Source organism: Vicugna pacos, chromosome 1 (assembly GCF_048564905.1).
Source record: "Vicugna pacos chromosome 1, VicPac4, whole genome shotgun sequence".
NCBI classification, from domain to species: Eukaryota; Metazoa; Chordata; class Mammalia; order Artiodactyla; family Camelidae; genus Vicugna; species Vicugna pacos.
In genome coordinates this window covers 37,979,546-37,999,855 of record NC_132987.1, presented here as the reverse complement: position 1 = coordinate 37,999,855, position 20,310 = coordinate 37,979,546, and the positions used below count along the sequence as shown (strand labels likewise).

Below are 20,310 nucleotides of genomic sequence, written 5' to 3'. Positions count from 1 at the left end.
CTCAAATCAAAGTAGACTGACCATTAAGGGGTCGGTTTCTGCTCTGGACTGCAAAGGGAACCCAGCCTTTTGTTTCTTTCAAAACTACAAACTTATAAATGTGAAAAATGTGTTCAGAAACTTATTATCTGACACTCTCCATCTGGATTGGAAATCAAGGCTGCTTCTCTGTGTCAAAGCCAATTAGATCCCCCAGGCAAGAGAAGAATGTTACATTTCTACTGATGTAATTTCAAACAACAGTTTGTGATAGTCTTTCATTTTGGAGATAGAGAACAAAGTTTTGCTGTGAATAGAAAGTAGTCACTCAAGGAAGGGATTGCTGTGACACTTTAAAGTTGCACAGAGACCTTGGGAAAAAAATTGTTTCTTGTTAACTCGGCAGCTGGCTTTATCTATATCTGTCATCCTAGCCTGATGAATGGAAGAGCAGACTTTTCGTTTCTCAGTCGGAGCAAATTCTCTTTCTCCCTCTCTCTCATACATAAATGAGTTATGTGTAATTTATATATATGTATTTTCATACATTTACATACATAATATTTACATATCAGTATGCATAAATATTGATAATAATGCATTTATGTTGTAAACTAATAAGATTTCATAAATACAGACACTCACACACACACATAATTTTCAATTTTTACTGACCCAGATTATTTTAGTACCAAAACTTTCATTGCCTGAAAAAAATTAAGTTGTATGTATGTCCCAATTTAAAAAGGTGCAGTTATCCATATCATTAACAAGGTACTTCCTTTCTGTTAATTTGTTATTTAATACTATATTCTAATTTCAATAACACAGAAATGTATGGGATAATAAAATAAACTAAAATAATCTGTTCCTACTAAAACACACAACAGATATTGACATTTTGCCAAATATGACTCAGATTTGCTTTTCTTTAAGGAATAGACTATTACAGACATAAGTAATATCTCCTAATCCTATTCCACCAGTGTTAGCAATTGAATTTTAATTATGCATAAATATGTACATATAAACATGTATAAACCTATGTGTGTATATACATAATTAAAATGAAGAAAAGTCACTAAAAACAAAAAGAATATATATATATATATAATATAAACCCACAGATACATTAGTTTTGTTTTCTATTGACTGTTCTTTTTCTTGATAAGTAATAGTTTTCATTCCTTTGTTACTTCTTTTATTTCTACCTATAATTGATTTATAACATCTAGAGTTTCTTGTTTTTGTTTGATTCATTTTGTTTCATTTTGTTTCAAATATTTTTTCCTTGTTCTGTTTTACAAACCTAATCATACTTAATTCAAGTTTCCTTTTCATTGATATAACATATTAATTTTGTCAAAATAATGTTTCTATTTTTGGTTTTAGTAATAGATTTATTCATGGGTTTCCTCAAAATCCTCATGAATTTGAATTTTCAGACTCATTATGAGTGAGACATTTATTTTCCTGTCCCTTTTGCCCTTTCTTCCTGCATTCACCTTTATTTATAGTCTGGTAGTTTTGTGTTTGCTTACTTTTGGTCTCTGTGGAATCTCCATGTTTGAAATAGATTTAAAACGTGTGGCTGGTTCTCCTTGCTTATGGTGACGGGAATATATAACGAGTAAGCCTGTCAGTGAATTGGCCAAATCCTGGATTTAATGCTGCACTTGCATTGGTCTCAGACCCCTTTTATGTATGAGACTGCATAGAAGTCATTGCTCAAAGAGTCATGGGTAAGAAATGTTTTTAAATGTGTTTTTGAAGGGGGGAGCCCCCACCCTGCTTTCTGGAATCAAGCATTCTATCTCAAGCTTCTGTTCTCCCCCGCCATTTCCAGTTCTCATTACTCTGTACTTCTTTCACATCTACTTGCTTTAGAAGCAAGAAATCAGCAGACTGTACCTTCTGTCTTGCTCAATACTTTGCATTTTAAATCACAAAGATATTCTTGTTTTTAAATACAGCTCTGTGCTTATAATTTGATTTTAATTCTTTATAAACCATTGCTATCTGTTTGCAATAGTGGATAAGGGAGAAATTTCCCAAACCAAACACCATCTTGAAGGGAAGCATATTTACCTTATTGTCATATTTTTGGTGAAAGTCTCTATAATTGCTTCATCATTCTATGTATATTGCAGTCTCTTCTATGTTACCAACAGTGATATTTGTTGAATGAATTAATAAAATTAATAAATATATATTTGTTGGCTTGGCAGAACAATTTTAATATAAAAAGACAATATATTGTCTTATGTTGTAATGTAGTGAATTATATTCAGATGCCATATCTTATTTGATAAGTGAAATTATGTGTATTTTAGATTCTTTTTATCTTACTTGTATTATATTGAATATAATATGTATTGTATTATTATGTTGTATTATGTATGTAATCTATTAATAGGTAATGTAGTGTATTATAATGAATTATAATTCAGATGTCATATCTTATTTGATAAGTAAAATTATGTGTATTTTAGATTCTTTTTATCTTACTTGGATGATTTCCTTTTGAAAATGACTCAGTTATGTTATGATTTTATTATGTTAGATGAATAGGTCAAGAAAAATAATATTTTCCTAAGAATATAATAGCTTGGAAACTGAGCTTGACCTAAAGACACAAAGAAAATTAGTTTTCTACTGGAAAAGCTAGAGAGATCTTAAACTACTTCTTGAAACAAATAATTATTGTAGATCCTATGAAGGAAATTCATCAGAGAAATAATTTTTAATATTTGAAAAAGATTTGAGAAAACATTTTTAAATAAATGTATTTCTCTAAAATAATGTCATTTAAAATTTATATTTTTCAAAGCAAAACCTTAATTTGAAACAAGACTCTCACAGAAATACTACTTTGAAACAAGACTCATAGAAATATTACTTAACATATAAATATAATATCATCCAAGAATGAAATCATTTGGATGTAAGTGGAAAATTATTATCTTAAATTTAATTTTACAGAATTGTTCAATTTAATTTTTACTTTGTTCAGATAATAGTAGGCGAGGAATTTAATCTTTAAAAATATTATATATCATTATCTTTGTAAGAAAATAATTATATCATAGTGTCATTCAAACATTCACTTGTTATTTTTTAACACTTTAGTTTCACAAATATGATCCCTACCTATTTAAAAGCAGTAACATTCCCTTCACTATTTTTTTTTTTTTGGTATTTTTTTGTTGTTATTCAGTCCCAGCATGAATTGCTTCATGATTGATGAAACCCAGCAGGCTGTTACAACCATTCAGAGAACAAGCTATGTCTTCATTTATACCTTATTAACTTAAATGCCAGGGTTCATCGACATGTTACAATCACTAAAACACAATCTGATCAACCACTTGGACAGAAATCTCTGAGTATGTAAGTATCTGCGATATCAGTTATGAAAATTATCTGGTCCAGAATACAGGCTTTACCATCTTATAAATCCAAAGGCAAATTTCACAGTCGCTTGGATTATTGTATTTAAGAATAAACACAAATCTGAAATGCCACTTCTCTAGTTAGAAATAACGTTTGGCCCCATGGAATGTTATTTTATATCCAGAAATAAGCTGATAGATTAAAGTAAACTTAGTTGTTATTATCTCTAAACCTATTCTCATGCTTTCATTTTACCAAGCTATGTCTCTTACTCTGCATTTCTGAAATTCTGTTCAATGTTCTAGTAATACAGACCATGTATAGTTCTACCAGGATGCCACATACTTTCCTCTATGTCTTTTTTTCAGGATATCTTTAATTTTGGAATGTTCTTTTAACTGTAAAGCAACTAAATCCCTGTCCATCTCTCAAGGACAAGTTTAAAAGGTAAGTGCTATTTGCAGATCGTCTTGATTTTAGAGTCAGAAATGCTCTCTTCCTCTTCTGCAAGATGATTTCATTATCTACATCAGTGACAATAATTCAATTTAAACTGCATTCAACCCTATCAAATTAACGTATTTTGAGTGCTATTCCACTCCAGGCACCATGCTTAATCATATAAATGTATAATTTCCCTTCAAAGAATTTACAGGTTGATAGAGAAGCAAGTAAATAATTATTTGATATTCTGTATGTTAAGTGCAACAACAAGGTAATGTGTTACAAGAAAGGTCTCCATGGTCCGCTGAAGAATGATAAGGAGTTAGTTTTGCAGAAGGTTAAAGTCCTAACCAAGGAATTGCATGAGATAAAGCTGGAAATGCAGACTGAGGCCATATTATGAAGGACCATATTGGCAATATGAGTGATGCATTCATAGTCATCATATGAATGATAAGATATAGTACAGTGTTTGGTATATTTCATTTTAGGTTCTATATAATTATGGAAGGATTTAGAGCAAGGAAAAGTAAAGATTTACTAAATGGAAAAAGACATAGGGAATAAATGGTAGTTTTTACAACTGTGGAGGAAAATTAGTAGGAATTGATCTTAAACTGGAAGCAAAAAATGACCAAAAAAATGAAAGAACAAAACTGGAGGGAGTAGTTCAAAATATTTAGGAAGTAGAAACCTCTTTGTGAGGTTATGGTTATGTAGAAGTTTGTTCTATAATATTATCTTGCCCCCTGTTTATAGCTATTTTCTGCCAGCCTCCCAGTGTCTCCTGTTCATTTGACGTTAGCCCTCACTGTGTTTTTCCTTTCCACTCTGAGTCCTGCTTTTTCTCTAGGCTGTCCTTAAGGATGCACATCCAGCACCTGGCCCCCCAAGTCTGTAATCTCCTCAACTCTAATGCACTATTCTTTGACTAATCCAAGTCTATACTCTAGACTCTAACTCAAGGTTGGACTCTTTAAACTGTTATTGATAATATTCTCTCCTTCCCATTTATTTGTTCATAAACGTTCTGTTTTGATGTCAACAACCACCAATCTGGAATATCCCCCACTTACCTGAGTAATTCCTAAGTGTCTTTCAGTATTCAAGTCACTTATGGACTAGTTCCCTTGCTATCAGTTTAAATCATTCTGCTACACTCTCCAACCATCCTTTATTTTCTGCCTTATGTCTTATGATTGATTATTATATACTTTTTTTTGAGGGTATTTTTTTTTTACAGCTTAATCTCTGCAATAAAGTTTAAATTCAATTTTTTAAATGATTCTATCTTTACCATCAAGGGGTGCCTAGTCAAGCTTTTGTCCTGAGCAGCTAAATTGCTGTTATCAAGAACTAACAAAGAACACTAGAAAGGACAGATTTGGGTTGGAGATGGGAGAGGAAAGATAACCATAATTGAAGGTACTTCATCCTCTGTTTACAGAAATTTCTTCCTGGTAGAAACTTTCAAGTATATACCTTTTTCTAAGGGATATAAAGCTGAACACCACTTCATAGTCAGGACTCTGGAGCCAGGATGCCTGAGTTCAAATCCTAGTGTCTCCATGGACCAGTTGGTTAAACTTGGTCAAATTACTCAACTCTCTGATTCCTCCTTTGTAAAATAAGCATAATAGAGATTAGTGTTTAGCTTTTGAGAGAATTAAGTGTTTGAAAAATTTTAGTTATCATTTTTATTTATTGTAATTAATATTGTTGCTAAATTGACGACACAAGTAATGTAACTCTAGAATTGTTGAGAAAATTAAATGAAATTATACCTGCAAACAACTTGAATAGTGTCTCTTACATAGTGTCAGGCACTATTATTATTATTGTTGTTAATATATTATTACTCCTGCTAATGTTTACTCTGTGTGCCAGAGACACAGTATTATTACTTTCTTTGTGAAGTAACAGTTATAAATTTTTCCACATATATTATTTGGAAATATTTACATTTAGGGTTCTAAAGTAATTCAAATAGTTGGTTTACTTAATTCACCTTATGTTTACACTTTTCTTACATGACTTACGCAAATAATCAGTATATAAATGCCAAATTAAAAAGAAAAAACTAAAATGAAAACATATCTTTCTACCAAAGATAAGTCTAAGGTGAATATTTTGCTAAATAACAAATTAATATGTGTGTCTGTATGTTTGTGTGTATGGGTGTGGTTGGTGAAGACTAGAAACATTTTTGATACAAACACACATTAAAGCTAGATAAAATTTAATGCAATTATATATAATTGAATAAAACATCAAATCAAATAAAGGTATTTAATCAAGAAATCAATGGAATGCAATTGCACAAAAATAATAATTTGCATATTCTAGGTCTTCTCCTTTTCACATACATTTTATATTTAGCTTTTAATTACCTATCAAAATCTGATGAAATTATGATTATGACTGCATTAAATTTAATAGGTCAGTTTGGACGTCATGGATGTTTATGATACTGAGATTTCTACTCCATGAATATATTGTATCCCAATTTATGCATGTCCTTTTTAATATCTCTCATTATTATTTTGTTATTTTTAATTAAGAGGACTTGCACATCTTTTGTTGAATTTATTTCTGAAGATCTTAAGGGTTTTTTGTGGCTACAATGCATTAATTTTCAAATAAATCCATGTGGTCAGAGAACTTACTGTATGTGATTGCAATCCTTTTAAGTTTATTTAGTTCTTTCTATGGTACAATATGCGGTCAATTTTAGGGAAAGTACCATGTGCACGTGAAAAAAAATTGGTATTAAGCAGTTTCTGTGTGTTGTGTTCTATACCTTCTATGAATTAGCTTAAGATGGGTGATAGAATTATTCAGGTTTTCTATGTTTTACTCTTTGTCTTGGTTTTTCTATCAATTGCTGAGAGAACGCTGTTAAAATCTTCAGTTCTGATTATGGAATATTCTATCTATCCCATTCACTCTGTCAATTCTTGCTTAATATATTGTGAAGCCTATATGATTTTGTGTCTACATGTTTATGATTAGTGTATCTCCCTGATGTACTGAATGTTCTGTTTGCCTCAAAGTCCACTTTATCCCATATTTCTATATCCAATCTTACATATTAAGGTTTACTGCTTTCATAATATATCTTAACCCTTCATCTTGAAGTGTTTATATATATTTAATTACAACTCTTGCAGGAAAACTCTGTCTTTTAAATGGAGATTTTAGTTTATTAATTATTAGTGTAATTATGTTTAGAATAGGTTCTCTATTTTACTATTTGTTTTCCTTTTTGTGTCTCCTCACATTTCTGTTTTTTGTAATAGCTTCCTTCCTGACTATTGAGGTTAAATGTATATTTTTAAAAATTTATTCTTACTTAGGTATGTCTGTTTTCTTCATAGTTAAGTGGTTGCTCTAAGAAATGCAATATGAATGCTTTTTCATGGAATAATTAGAGTTAATATTAGTCTTTAAAAAATGGGAATTTTGCTATCACATGGGTCTATTTACAACTTGCACAACATTTATAATCTAAGTGTCAAAAATATTACACTGACACACAATAAAATTTCCTAAAGTATCCAGATTTACCAAAGAAAATGCAGAATGTGCAGTTAAATTTCAATTCCAGGCACACAACAAATAATTTTCAGTCATCCAATATTTGGAATATATACTTAAACAAATTATTTGTTATCTATCTAAAATTCAGGTATAAATGGGAATACTATATTTTAACTGGTAATCCTATCAGTTCTCCAGTAAAGTATTATGATGTTTGATTTAGTCTTACTTATTTTAAAGAAGTTGGGAGAAAAAAATAGTTTTTATATTTATGAAGATCATACCCACTGCTTTTCATTCCTACCTGAATATCCAAATTTCCACTGGTATCATTTCTCATCAACCTAAAGACCTTTTTTTCATTCTTAGAGTCTGTACTTACTAAATTGTATCAAGTATTTTTAGTAAATGTCTTCAATTTTTCCTCCCTGTGAAAATACTGTCATCGGTATGAAAAAATGAGTTAAATAATTTTTCCTAAGCCCTGTGATATAGACAGAATATTTGTGTCTCTTGCCCCAAATTCATATGTGGACATTTTAACCCCCCATGAGCTAGTATGAGGAGGCGTGGCATATGATGAAAGGTGACTCGGTCATGAGGGGAGAGCACACATGAATAGGATCACTGCTACGAAGGAGATCTGGAGCTCGCCCTTGCCCCTCTGGCATGAGAGGCCCCTGGAAAAGGTAGCTGCCTATGAACCAGGAAGTGGGCTCTCACCAGACACCAAATCGGCTGGCACCTTGATCTTGCTCTTCCCAGAGCAGGTTCAGCCTCCAGAACTGTGAGAAATAAATTTCTGTTGTTTTAAACCACCCAGTCTTTTGTATTCTGCTATAGCAATCAGGACAGACAAAAAGATACCCTTTCAATTTACTTCTCTATCTTTTACTCACATTTATTTACACTTGAAAATGTCTTCTCTGGATCAAAATGCCATTGGTTTGTAGATTTTACTTTATTACTTTCTGTTTGTTTAGCGTTTGTTCTTTGCCTTTGGTCTTCTGCTGCATGTCACCATGTGTCCATCAGTTTTTAAAGGCTGTTTACCCATCTGTGGACCTGGAAGAGATTCTTTTAAACTCAGATTGATGTCTTTAATTTTAGAAAATTTCATTAATTACTCTTGAAATACTGTTTTTTCACCATTATCTCTTTAAGTTTCTTATCACTAGTATTGGAGCTGCTCATTCATTCCTCTGTGCATCTTTCACACTTCTGTCTCTTTATTCTTCTTTACTCTCTTGTGGGTAATTTACTCAGACCTATACATTCTATATTATGCCTCTCTTCATTTAATTTAATGCATTCTTTAGCCCACTTATAAAGTTTTTAATTTAAATATTTATATTATTTCTAGAAGTTCTATTTTTTTAAAAATTTGAGGTTGTTTGTTCTGTTGTTCATGGTTTACTGTTTTTAATTGCATTTTCTACTTCCTCTTAAAAACTTCTTCCTCCCTCATGCGAACATTGTCACAAGTGAAAAAGATACCAGAGTCTCCATTTTTAAGATTAGTTTTCCCCAATTTCAAGCTTGTTTAGCACTTTCTGTCTGGGAGCATCTATACAGAACTCACTATATTTTTTAGCCGTATTTACAATAAGAATGTTCAATTTACAGATTAGGTCTGATAGCTCAAATCCTTACACATAGATCTTACACGTTGTTTTCTGGTCTCATTTCCCACCCTTACATGACTCTTAAAATTCTACTGTGCTCCATGAATTTTATAGTCAGACATCCAAAAGTTCCTAAATCTATTTTGAATATTCCCTTCACTTCTTTCTTTTTTAAGTTTATTTATTTATTTATTTTAATGGTGATAGATACTGTGGATTGAACGCAGGACCTCAGGCATGCTAAGCAAGCACTCTACCAATGAGCTGTACCCTCTGCCTGCCCTTCATTTCTTACTTGAGTTAAAGTATCAGTCACTTCTTTGGTCACTGTTTCATTCAGAACCCTCTCACGTTATGACCTCTTTCTCTTCCCAACCACTGCAAGCCTTTCATCATCTCAATTTTAAGTATCCTATTTTGCCAGTCATCTATACTGTTTCCAGATCATTTCTCCTACTCCTCTGGCTCAAACAGTTTTTTAAGCATCCTGGGACCAGCATCTCATTAGGTCTACAGATTTTTCCCTGCTGCTCCCAACTTCATGTCCTCATTTCCTTCTTTGCATAACTTGGAATTCATGGTCCTTTATTTTCATTTTTTTGGCCCCAAATCCTTTGTTTCCTCCTGGATGCTTGCAGCTGAACTTAGCTACAGAAAGGTGCACAACAGTGACAGACAGCAGGACCCACTTTGAACTCATAGCTTTGAGGGGTCTCAAGTGACAACAACACCTTGCTACAGTATGTTGTTTTCTATTTACTCTCTCACTCTCCTGGATGACGATTTCATTCTTTTTCTCTTCTCAGGCCTCTAATACTTTCTCCCCTTCCATACTCTTAGTTGACAGACATGTTCCCCTTAATCACTGGCAAAACAGAAGCAACTAAAAGAGATGTTACGAAAGTCCTTATTACACTAACTTCCTACCTAAATTTCCATCTTCTTGGATGCACTGAAGCCAGTCCTTTCAAATTTGTGTAAAAACCCAGCCCTTCTCTCCTTTTCAGAGACATCAGTTTTTTAAAATCAATTTTCTTGTGTCTATCCTGTATTAATACTTTGACACTTTACAACACAATTCTATCAGATATGAAAACATTGTTCTTTCTTGAAGTTTATACAAACTAACAAACGGACAGACAAAACCAATACCCTATCTCGAACATATATTTCGCAGCCTCATTTTTCTTCTCCCTTTTTAGAAAAAGAATCGTAAAGGACTTTCTGTGCTCCATATCTCCTATTATTCTGCTTTTATTTTCACTTAAACCACTCAGTCATGATTTTGCCTCCACTATTCCTATTGTAAATTCCCTTTTAATATTCCTACTAACTTCAATATTGGTAAATCCGATGATTAAGTCTCAATTTTACCTGGTTTAAGCTATCAAGAGCTTTTGACACAACTTACCTCTCTAACCTCTTTGAGATAAAGTAGGTGTGGCAGAAGGTACCCAGGTGAATTCTGTGCACTACCTATAGAAGCTTTAATATGCAGAATCAGATTTTTGCATGGCCAAGTAAACTCCTCCCATGAAAGGAATTTAGTGATATAATTAAAAGAAATATGCAATGAGCCATATACAATGTGATGCCTTCAGATTTATGAAAATTGAGGGAAACTTGATAATACAAGAAAAAGAAAGGTACCTAGGGAATATGAGAAACTAACTTCTACAAGGCAGATCAGAAGTTGTGGTCTCCTTGCCCACAGTAAATATAGTGGGTTATAAAAATTCCCTCAGAATGATTTAAATTACCCAACATCTATATTTTTTCCAAAGATTCCATTACAATTATAGATGATGTGGGGGAAAAAAAGATCTAGGCTCTGAACTAGATATACCTGTAAGATAAGATAGACTGATAATGTTTTAAATAGGTAAGACAGACCTATAGTCTTATTATCAGAACTATTACTATAATATATAAATAAATATGAATGTCACTACATTTGTGCAAATACAAATCCGTTCCTTACACATGGTTAAAATAGACACAATGGAATAATTTCTTGAAATATTTCATTATGTACATTCAGATAGATCTGTTTCTTTCATTTCTGTGTTTTTTTAAATTCATTTTCGTTTATAGCCATTTTTATAAATGTCAGTAACTCCTCTAGTATACACATTTCCACTTTCATGCCCAATTGTATCTAATTCACAAAAATAAAATATAATGATTATACGTTTATGTAAAACACCAAGTTTGCTTAATATCATTACAAGCTGAATAAAGAGAGATTTCCAAATATGAAAAGAACAGGTTTGCCCTGCTATTGCTTTGAGCCATTTAAAATATTCTGACTTTGGTTTATATAACTAGTGCTATTTATGATTCATAAAAGGAGGTTTTTATAGGAAACTAAAGGTGTAAGGCCATACACTAAAGATGTTAAAATGTGTGCAAAAAATATCTGTTTCATTTTCAGCAGCATAGGTGTGAAATATTCTTTCTTTCCCCTGAGTTTATCGTTTAGCTATGAAATATTTATGACAGATGCAAGAATAAGAATGAGAAGGCTGCAAAGGATGGAAAATTAAAGGTGTTGAAATAAATTTGATTCTAAAACAGAAGAACAAAATACTAAACACTATAACAAACTCTTAGAGATAGATGTATTGAAATCCAAATGCAATAGTAGATTATTTTCTGGCCGTAATATTAGTTTGCTTAAAGGGTATTAATAGAAAATAGGAGTCAATGTTCTAACCTTGATATAATCTTTAAACTTAATTTGGAGTGATGGTCAGAGAACTGCAGAAATGATCAAGGTAGCTCACTCACACATACAAAATAGCACTCACAGAAAAAAAAAAAAAACACACCCACACACACCCACACATGCCCTTAACTAATCTCAAAGAGTTGATTCCTATTGTGTAGAGCTAGTGATCTTTAGAGTATATGACCTTTTGTGTCTGTTCCTTAAGTCTCTCTGACTCATTAGATAAATGCAACCAGAGTAATTTTTTTTGTTTCTTTGTATTTAGGTCAAGGTTAGGAAAATATACTTACAAAGCTGGACAGGTAAAACAGTCTCTTTGGGAATTAGTGGGTTTTCTCGTGTACTTTCTAGCATGGCCCTGACTACCACTTGTTTGGAAAATATAGAAGGATTACAAGTGTAATGAGTACAAAGTTACACATTTACACAGTTCGCCGGTAAAAAGAAAAGAAGGAACTTTGTATCTCTATGACTGAATTTAGTTTAGCTTGTTGGTTTTCTGCTTACTTTTGGGAATAACAATAGTAAACATGGTGCAGGGTTTTCCTTCCTTCTCCTTCTCCACTTCTGCTCGATGCACCTAATTTGCAGTGCTTCGTGTGTTATTGTAGCATCCGGGGAAACAGGGCATATGGTTCATTATGGGTCTCTGTCCCCTACAAGACTTTGCAAATGTACATAATCCCTTCTGGTCTTTGGTCGTCAGGAAACTTTTGTGCTGCCTTTGTATCTCTAATGCTTCCATTAACTTTTTTTGCTTTTCTGTTTCCATGTCTGATTGGCTCTCTCTCCATCATCCTCTTTCCAGACGTGATGTGTCTCTAGATTGACTAGCTCAAGGTAGTCAAGTTTTTGTTTCTCTCAGGAGGATAGGAACTATTCAGATGTACTATTTACATTATTCTGGGAGCCTAAAACTCTGTGTGTCCTCTGTTTCCTAGTTCATATATCTAGCGGTCTCATTATCTTACTGAATTTCTATTTAACTTGGCATCTCATGCACTTGTTTGTCAATTGCTCTGACATCAAGCTAGATGTTTAAAGTTCTCTAATAGGCTTGCAGTATCCCAGCCTTTTCCTTAGGAAACTAAAAGCATATTCCTTAAACCTTAAGGGATCCCTAAGCTTATCCATGTTTCCTATTTCCCCTCTTCCTCCTCCTACTTAGGATTTGGCCTAGTATAAGAATGGGTCATTGCCATCTCTGAAACACTGTCCTCTGTCTAACTTTATTAAAATTTATTAGTCATCTTTCAGTTCTTAGGCTCTTTCAAACTGTGGCCCAGAAATTAGCTTCATTTCTTCTCTGTGTGATGAGAAAATTAGCTCTTACGTTTTAAATCACACTTTCTAATTTACTTCTGTGTTCTACATTTTATGACCTTAAAGTTAGTTGAATAGTAGCCCCAACAATATATACAAATCCTAATCCCCAGAACATGTAAATGCTACTGGAAAGAGGGGTTTTGCCCATATATTTCAGGATGTGGAGATGAGGAGACCACACAGGATTATTCAGGCAGGTCCTAAATACCATCACAAGTATCTGTATAAGAGGGAGACAGACACACACAGGGAAGAAGACAATGAGGATGGAGGAAGAGAATGGAGCTGTGACTAAAGCCAAAGAGTGCCAGTGGCCACAAGAAACTGTAAAAAGCAATGAACAGATTTCCACTAAAGCCCCTGGAGAACGCATGGCCCCAGCAAAACCTTGAGTTCAGACTTCTGGCTTCCAGAGCTGCAAGAGGATAAATTTATATTGTTTTAAGCCATTTTGTTTGTGATAATTTGTTAGAGCATTCACGGGAAACTAATAAAGCCTGATTTTACCAAGGATTAGCTTTTGATAGTTAAAGATAGCTAAAGAAAACCTTTTGAGATAAATGTGTGTATGAGTGTGAAGGAGCGTGGGTGTGTGTATACCTCAGAATGCTCAGGTTCTGCAAATAAGAACATGACTTTAAAACTGGTGGTTACTGTTACCAATTTGGAGATCTATTCAGAAACTCTCTCCTCTTTCGGTTATGTTGTAGGCAAAATAATGGCTTCTCAAATATGTCCATGTTCTAATGCCCAGAACCTGTGAATATGCTGTTTTATGACAAAGGGGAATTAAGGTAGCAGGTGAAATTAAAGTCATTCGCTAACCAGCTGATTTTAAAATAGTGAGACGATCCTGGGTTATCCCAGTGAGTTCAACGTAGCCACAAGGTTCTTGAAAGAGAGGGAGGCAAATTTGGGAGTTTGAGATATGCAAATGATAACCACTATACATATAAGAAGCTAAAACATTTCTTCTGTATAGCACAGGAAACTATATTCAATATCTTGCAGTAACTTTTAATGAAAAAGAATGTGAAATATATACACACACATATATATACACACCTATATATATATATATATATGACTGGGACATCATGCTCACACTAGAAATTGACACATTGTAACTAACTATACTTGCATAAGAAAAAAAAAGAGAGGGAAGCAGAAGAGTCAGTGTCAGAGTGATATATATGAGAAAGACTCGAATGTACTTTGCTGGCTTTGAAGATGGAAAGGGGTCACAAGCCAAGGAATGTATGCAGCATCTAGAAGCTGGAAAAGACAGAAAAACAGATCTTCTCATAGAGCCTCCAGAAGGAACAAAGCTCCAGTGTCTCCTTGGTCTTAGCCAAGATTCGCTTTGGGCTTCTAACCCCCAGTGAGATGTCCCAAATATTCATAAATTTGGGCTCAGCTACCCAGTTTGCAGTAATATGTTATAGTGGCAATAGAAAACGAATACAAAGATTTGCCAAGGACTATATTTGATACAGATAGCTAAAGATAACCTTTTAAGATAAACGTGTGTGTACGGTAAAATGTTAAGCTTTTTCGAAGAACTTGTTTTCAGAGGCTGTGGTTTCTATTGTAAATTCAGAGATGTATTCAAAAACTCAGTTGACCCCTGCTTTAGCTTATTTCTTCCCAAGCTCAAAGGCTCTGTTCACAATAATCTATCAAATCCAGAGAAAGTGTATCGGCTACAAGGAAGCACTAGAAAAAGATCATTCACTGAATTTCTATTCACTTCTTCCAATCTTCCCAGTCTCACAAACAGCAAGTATTTCTCATCCAGTTGTCCTTCTCCCCTCCTTATCTAAGAAAGTAGCACTCATGTTCTATCTCTAGAATGTTGTGTAGAGTTCTTCCCCTCGCTGCTCCCATGTTGGGATAAATAGTTTTACTCCCAAGAGTCTCTCTTTCTTGTCTACTTTTGAAATGATCAACTTTATCTCCTGGAAGATTTTTTTCTTCCAGTGTAATGCATGTGAATTGAGGTTACCTTAAAGGGAAATTGATAGGATTAAATACTCTTTTGTAAGAATTGAATGCAAATTAATCTGCTTTCAAAACTCAAATGTTCTTCCATTAGTATATGTGTATCAGTTGTCTATTATTAGGCACCAGGAGGAAAAAGACTCTAGAAAAAGACTCTAGGGAGAATGTAAGTGAAAAAAAAAAAAGAAAAGAAAAGAAAAAAATTTTCTCATGGGTCAGCTTGACTCTATTAATTATTTCTGTCTGGCTTCCTAAGCCCTCATAGCCTATTTAGCATTGATATTGATAACTGGGTATCATCTTTTAATTCTTTTATTTTAGTTTAGTTTTTAACATTTTTTATTGATTTATAATCACTTTACAATGTTGTATCAAATTCGTGTAGAGCACAATTTCTCAGTTATACATGAACATATGTATATATATTGTCACATTTTTTTCTCTGTGAGCTACCAGAAGATCTTGTGTATATTTCCCTGTGCTATACAGTGTAATCTTGTTTATCTATTCTACAATTTTGAAATCCTGTCTATCCCTTCCCACCCTCTGCCCCCTTGGCAACCACAAGTTTGTATTCTATGTCTATGAGTCTATTTCTGTTTTGTATTTAGATAACTGGGTATCATCTTTTTAGTTACCATTTTCTTGACATTGTTCATTTTCCAGCAAGCAAACAAACAAAAAAGGGTCATTATACTTCTTTTAAACAGTAAAGAAACAATTCTCCTTCAAGTGTTAAGACACTTAGCTTGGCTAAGAATCCTTAAATCTTTTACCAGAGACACAATTAGATGAAGCTGGGTTCTCTCAGAAAATTTAAAGTTGTTATATTTGTCAGCAAATTATCTCAAATCTACCCTTTTATAATTTTTATTATTTTAAAAATTGTGATCAGATTGTTAATAGAAAATGAGTGTCTTAATTTAGAAAAACAATAACTATTAGTTACCATGAATGAGGTGAGCACACCAATGACTCTACATAGACAATCTAAATTATCACTTAAATGTTTATCCATCCAAACCCCCTTAAATACACATGAAGACCAAAAATGTTTGGCATTATTAGCATATATTCTATTGAAAAATTAATTTTTTATTTAGGAGAAATACGTGAACTCCATCTCATGTTAACAAAAATTTGTATTTTTAAGTGGCATAAAGACTAAGAATATCAAAGTTGTAAGAACATTATTACAATAGGAAAGGGGAAATAAAACTTTATTTTTCATGATAATCCAACTAGTTGTGATTTCTATGAAAAGTAATCATGTAGTGCACATTCTTAAAAAATATTTTAAATTAATTTATGAAAGAATATGCTTATATAGTTTGGAAATATCTTTATTTCATTATTTTACATTTAAGAAACTGTCATAAATACTGCAAAGTGCCAGTGAGAATTGGTCCACCTTGATAACACAGTTCACGTCACTAACGCACCAGTAAGGAAATAACTTCAAATTATAAGAGTAAATTTGAAAGCCTGGAGAAATGGAAATAGTAAGAAGTCTCTATAGTAAACACAGACAGTAAAGATTTGTAATAGTGACAGCAACTCAATAAACAAATACAAATCTTTTGGTGCTCTTATATTTCGAGAATATCTTAAACAGATTCATAGACATAGACATAGAATACAAACGTGTGGTTTAGAATAGACATGTTGCTGGGTTAAATAAAATAGACATGTTACTTGCCTGCATACTGTTTATGTCTGTATTGGGATACTTGAAATGTACCAAAGGAGACGGGTGGTGGAATGAAACCCATCCCTAAATTTCCTGCAGCCTAAAGGCGGCAGGTGACCAAGCTTCCCCGTGTAAACACAGTAATTGGTTGGGAGTCCTGCTCTATTCCGCTTTTAATGCTTACAGAGAGCTGATAGCTCTCAGTTCACACCAAAAAGACAAAAGAAACATATGAAGAGCTATTGTAAAAGAAAGAAAAATAAGGGAGATCAAGGAAACAGAGTTTATCTGACTTCTCATCTGTCAAATTTTCATCCTTCTTGTACTTCTATTCCCCTCTCTATGGTGACTAAAAGAAACATCTTTTAAAAGTTACCACCAGTTAAACACCACTGTGTTAATAGTGGCTGCTGTCTCTGTTTTGGAATGGCACTCCTTCCAGAGGCAGAGTTTTCCTTAATTACTGACAGAAGGAGCTTCTCCAGGCAGAGCAGATTTAGCTGGAGATGAGGCAGTGGGGTTGGCAGTTGTGACTGGAAAAGTAAGATAGTAAAGATTCAATACTGGTGATAAATACAGAAGGCGACTCAAACAGTACTAAGGTTATGTTTTTCTTATAGCTTGATTTAAGAACCGTAGCATAAGGTCACAAAGAATGACCACACATTTAATACCTATAGCAGTTGGATATCACTAATGCCATTTTATTGAGTGTACAGAAAAGACTAAACAGGCTTCGACGTAGCAGAAGCACCCAGAGATACCAGCTTAGCCAAAGCATCCCAATCATGGAGACTCTATTAAGGCCCTGCTGAAACAAATCTGAATTTAATTTAAACTCCACAGGACGGGGTGCTCTTTGCTCTTCAGCTGCTGTTTTTGCCTCAACACCGAGGAGTGGGGCTTTTTATCAGCCACCTGCTCTTCCACAAAACTGTCTTAACTGAGATGGATAGTTTGTCTTTTTATTTTTATGATTTTTAACAGTCAAGATCTGTGTTCCAGAACTGCTGCAGAGATATCGCTGAGAAAGAAAAAGAATAAATCCTTCTTAATATTTTGCATCAGCATAAGTAAGATAGGTAGATTCATGTAGAAATCAGTACTTAACACTCTGTGTTGGATGTAAGCAGAATGAGAGGCCAAAGCCATTGATGCTCCAGGCTTTTTGTTAAGTATCTTTGAGTGAATGAGTGCAATTTCCACTGAATACTCTCTCTTTGAATTACTTCCTACTCTGCACTGCACAAAACATTTTTGAGGTAGATGGCAAAATCAGAGTTATTCTCTAACCAAAAAGTTTTATTACAAAAGCTTCTATACTATGCTTCTATACTGATTTCTATACTATGCTTTCTTGAGTTAGGATAGGCTAAAGACTAAATGCCATGGTTACATGGGCTCAATCAAGATAGGATTTAAAGTGTTGTTTCAACAGTATCCTCCTTGGTTTATGTTGTATTTTTATATTGGGATCTGTCATTCTAGATGACAGAAAGGTGGGGAATCAGAGCCAACTGTTGTTTTGTAAAACACTCTGGACCAGGATCAGTTACATCTAACTTACAGAACATTCTGGTTCTGTTACTTATAAGTTGTTCTCTTTATACCTGCATAGAATCCACTTTGTTTAGTTTCTAAACTGGAATGCCATAATAGATATTTTAAGCATGAGCATCACATCCTGAAATGTTACGAGTTGTAAAGTATTTTCCCCAGAGAAATTTTCAAATTGCCTTAGTAACTTTATTTTTCCTGTACATTTTAGATTCCATAGACATTTTGCACTACTGTATTCAATATATATTTTTGAATTAATTAAATCTTATTCTTAGTAAGGTCTTTGGGAGAATACAAAGTTTAATAATAATTCCAGCACTCAATAGTATTTTAATATAAAATTGGAGATGACTAAAAGAAGTGTCATTTAAGATTATGATCGTGTTCACCTGTCTTTTCAGTTGAATTAAATAAAATGTGTGGGGTTTTGAAGGACATAAATAGATTGTTTGGATTACAGCTCAGTGAATATTCTGGTTGTAGAGTAAGGAGACCCTTGAATGTCAATAATGATAAATTTAGCTTTAAGTGAAAAATGGAAAACTGAAGATGTTTGAGGAAGTGCCCTAGTCAATTTTCAAAATTTCTGGAGTAAGCAGCAGGGCAGCCAGCTGCTGGAGATTAAGCTTAAGTTCAATTTGGAAAGTCAGAAAGCACGAGGGGGGAGGATCATTAAAGATAGAGCTAACATATTACTTTGATGAAAGAGTGGTACTACCGTTAGAAATGGAGAAATCTAGATTTTCAAGGCTTTTTTTTTTGGAAGGATGATAATTACTTCAGCATTGAAAATGCCAGATTGGCAAAGAAGATTTTCATACTGTTGTCTGATATGTTAAACAAGAAGACAAACATACGAGTAATGATTGATTTAGTAAAGGTAAAAACGGAAGTTTGGGGCATGAATGAGATTATAAAAGAAGAATTTCAATTATTGAGGCAGAAAAGGCCAAGTAAGAGAACCTCAGTGAAGATGAACATGTGAAAAATTACCTCCAAATTCCTGAAAAACATTACAGAATCCTGAAAAAGTATTTTCATTGGGTAGTAGGAAAAAAATCCTTTATTTTTGTTTCTGATTTCTATTTGTCTTTGTTTATCATCAATTTATCATCAACATGCTAACAGTTTTGATTTATAGGTATTTTTATCTCTCTCCATAAAATTTAATGGGAGGAATGAAAATGTAGAGCCATAAAAAGAGAAAACACCATTTCTTTTTAGATTAGCTCAGAGTTACTCATTAAGTAACCTCAATGTTGATAGCCAATCTCCAGTTCCATCCCTAGATCTTGATTTAATTTTTCTGATACTGGATATTAGTGCTTTTAAATATCTTCCAGGGCTTCCAGTGTAATCTGGGCTTGAGAAGCACTGTAGTCCGTGGTACACTTACTGTTGCTTCTTTAGTTATTAAAAGGTGAGGACTATTCTAAGATGATGATAAAAGGAAAACAGTAATTTTATTCCTAAAGCATATTTATATCTGACTTATAACTAAAAATCTTAAATGTTATAAATGCTAAACAGCCCTCTAGACTCACAGTTTTTCACAAGAGAAATTAGACCCCACAGTCTAATTGGAATCTTTACCAGCATGTATCACAGACTCGCTGTGAGCCAAGAGCTGTTCTAAGCACTTTGTATATTAACTGATGTAATATTCACACTCAGTTGGTGAGACTCTCTGTTTTACAAGATGAAGACGCTGAAGAAGAAATGTAACATAAACGTTATGAAACTCGTTCAAGGTCACACACGCATTACATAGCAGATCTAGAATTCCTTCCAGGCTGTCCAGCTCCAGAACCCACTCTCTGAGTCATGGAGTTTTTTCATAACCCTAGGACTCTCCTGACTCCTTTCCTAATGTTCTTTCCACTGCATGGTGCTATCTCTTTCTCTAGAAAAGGCTTTTTTCCCTCTAGAAATTCTGGAGGTGAAATGAGCATTATGTGTACGAAAGAATATTCTTCATAAAAAAGGAAGCAGGTAAATGAATAAGTTGCTATTTGAGGTTG

At 33.4% G+C, this 20,310-nt stretch overlaps 1 long non-coding RNA gene across 1 annotated transcript in view; it reads left to right on the top strand.

Annotated features, from left to right (window-relative positions):
* Positions 1-3,291: 3,291 nt before the first annotated feature.
* Positions 3,292-20,310, top strand: part of LOC140696292 (uncharacterized) — a 31,995-nt gene continuing 14,976 nt past the window's right edge. Inside the window, exons 1-2 of the long non-coding RNA XR_012072438.1 lie at positions 3,292-3,369; positions 3,741-3,819. This is a non-coding gene — a long non-coding RNA (uncharacterized lncRNA). The remainder of the gene's footprint in view (positions 3,370-3,740; positions 3,820-20,310) is intronic.